The sequence below is a fragment of the Zalophus californianus genome, chromosome X (genome assembly GCF_009762305.2).
Source record: "Zalophus californianus isolate mZalCal1 chromosome X, mZalCal1.pri.v2, whole genome shotgun sequence".
Classification (NCBI taxonomy): domain Eukaryota; kingdom Metazoa; phylum Chordata; class Mammalia; order Carnivora; family Otariidae; genus Zalophus; species Zalophus californianus.
Genome location: NC_045612.1, coordinates 56,118,016 through 56,120,977, shown reverse-complemented (window position 1 = coordinate 56,120,977; position 2,962 = coordinate 56,118,016). Strand labels below are relative to the sequence as shown.

The 2,962-nt window shown below is 42.2% G+C and overlaps 1 pseudogene; it reads left to right on the top strand.

Annotated features, from left to right (window-relative positions):
- Nucleotides 1-702: 702 nt before the first annotated feature.
- On the top strand, nt 703-1,970 carry LOC113930437 (annotated as a pseudogene).
- Nucleotides 1,971-2,962: the final 992 nt, after the last annotated feature.

Here is a 2,962-nt window from a genome sequence, read left to right as displayed (position 1 = left end):
ACTACACTAAATCACCTGAGTACTACAGAAGTCCTGCACTGAGAATGTTGATTGAATGAGAATATTGGTTTTGGTCTAGTTTTTGGATAAACTAAATGTTTTTGACATTATGGTTTTCCCCTTCCATAAATCCAAAATGAAAAAAAGAACATTAGGCACCATAAGGAGGAGAAATGTTGATCCCCCCTTTCAACAGCAAGAGAGCTAAATCAAAATCATCTAGCAATCTCTATTGCCAGTAATTTCTACAGTGAAGTGTACTAAATTGGAGGTTTGTAAGATGGCAAGATACCAATAAAAATGCTTAGGTAGATTGGCAGACAAATTCTGATTGGTAAAGTGCCAGAGAACATGGCTTTTCCTTCAAAGCACAAAAGGGAAATTTTATGAATTTATAGAAGGAAATTACAAGGAAGGAATTCTTAATGGCTGGCATTGTACAGAAATGAATAAGTTAATATATGACTAGAAGATATAATAATCTTAAGAAGTATTTTTGTGCCTATCTATACAGTAATTGAAAAACTATCAATTTAAAAATAAAATCAATTAAGTTAACCAAGCAAATGTTTCATTTTTTTTTCTGGCTGAAGATGTAATTTTAATTTAAATTAAAAAAAAAACAGGTTCTTTCCTTGAGGCCTCCATGCTCTGTGGTGTTGGAATCTTGTTCCTTGTCAGCCTCTTTGTGTGTGGGTGGACATGGCCTCAAATGATGATACCCAACAAGCAACCCAAAACTATGGGGCCTACCCCATGCAGCCTAGGCAGAGCTATTCCCAGCAGAGCTATCAGCCCTATGGACAGCAGATTTACAGTGGTTACATCCAGTCAGCAGGCACTTCAGGCTATGGTTAGAGCAGCTATGGTTCTTATGGACAGACCCAGAACATAGGCTCGGTCAGCTCCCCAGGGTGGTGGTTATGGCAGTAGTCAGAGTTCTCAGTCATTTTATGGGCAAAGGTCCTCTTATCCTGGCTATGGCCAGCAGAGAGCTCCTAGCAACACCTCAGGAAGTTACACTAGGGGTTCTCAGAGCAGTGACCCTGGGCAGCCCCAGAGTGGGGGCTATGGCCAGCAGTCTGGCTATAGTGGATAGCAGCAAAGCTATGGACAGCAGCAAAGCTCCTATAATCTCCCTCAAGGCTATGGGCAACAGAATCAATACAACAGTAGCAGTGGAGGTGGTGATGAAGGGGGTGGTGGAGGTAAGTATGGCCAAGATCAGTCCTCCATGAGTGGTGGTGGCAGTGGTTATGGCAATCAGGACCAGAGTGGTGGTGGCAGTGGCTACAGGAGAGGCCAGCAGGACTGTGGGGGCTGTGGCTGGGGCAGTGGCAACTGCATCAGTGCTGGTTTTGAACCCGTAGATCATGGAGGTGGCTGTGAAGGCAACTGTGAAGGCAGAGGCAGCATGGGCAGAAGTGACCGTGCTGGCTTCAATAAATTTGGTTGCACTCAAGATCAAGGATTGCATCATGATTTTAAACAGGATAATTCAGACAACAACAACATCTTCATGCAAGGCTTGGGTGAAAATATTACAATTGAGTCTGTGGCTGATTGGTATTATTAAGACAAATAAGAAAACATGACAGCCCATCATTAATCTTTGCACAGACAGGGAAAGAGACAAGCTGAAGGGAGAGGCAACAGTATTGTTTGATGACCCATTTTCTGCTAAAGCAGCTACTGACTGGTTTGATGGTAAATAAATCTCTGGGAATCCCATCAAAGCCTCATTTGATACTTGGTGAGCAGACTTTAATCAGGGCAGTGGCAATGGTCATAGAAGCCAAGGGTGAGGATGCTTGGGCCATGGAAGCTATGGAGGTGGTAGCAGTGGTGGTGGGGGCTGGGGAGGATTCCTTAGTGGTGGTGGTGGTGATGGCAGACAGCAGTGAGCTGGTGACCTCAAGTGTCCTAATCCTATATGTGAGAACATGAACTTCTCTTTTTTTCCCCTATGATCATTTGTTTTATTTCTTAAATTCCACATATGAGGGAAATCATATGGTATTTGTCTTTCTCTGACTTATTTTGCTTAGCATAAGACTCTCTAACTCCATCCACATCTTTGCAAATGGCACGACTCCATTCGTTTTTATGTCTGAATAATATTCCGTGTGTGTGTACACACACAAAAACACCACACCTTCTTTATCATTTCATCATTTTTTATGGCTGAGTAATATTCCTGTGTGTGTGTGTGTGTGTGTGTGTGTGTGCGCGCGCGCGCGCGCACGTGCACCACACCTTCTTTATCATTTCATCAGTTGATGGACATTTGGGCTCTTCCCATAATTTGACTATGATAGACAACACTACAATAAACATGGAGATGTATTTATCCCTTCAAATTTAGTATTTTTGTGTTCTTTGTGTAAATACCTAGTAGTTCAATTGGTGTCAATTGCTGGATCATAAGATAGTTCCTTTAACTTTTTGAGGAATGTCCACACTGTTTTCCACAGCGGTTGAAACAGTGTGCTTTATAACCAGCCTTTCAAGAGGGTTCTCCTTTCTCCACATCCTCTCCCAGATGTTTTGTTTCTTGTGTTGTTGATTTTATTTTATTTTTTTTAAAGATTTTATTTATTTTATTTGAGAGAGAGAATGAGATAGAGAGAGAGAGAGCACGAGAAGGAAGAGGGTCAGAGGGAGAAGCAGACTCCCTGCTGAGCAGGGAGCCCGATGCAGGACTCGATCCCTGGAATCCAGGATCATGACCTGAGCCGAAGGCAGTCGCTTAACCAACTGAGCCACCCAGGCGCCCCTCTTGTGTTGTTGATTTTAGCAATTCTAACAAGTATGAGGTGATATCTCATTGTAGATTTCATTTGCATTTCCCTGATGATGAATGACATTGAGCATCTTTTCATGTATCCTTTAGCCATCTGGATGTCTTCTTTGGAAAAATGTCTATTCATGTCTTCTACCCATTTTTAACTAGATTATTTGT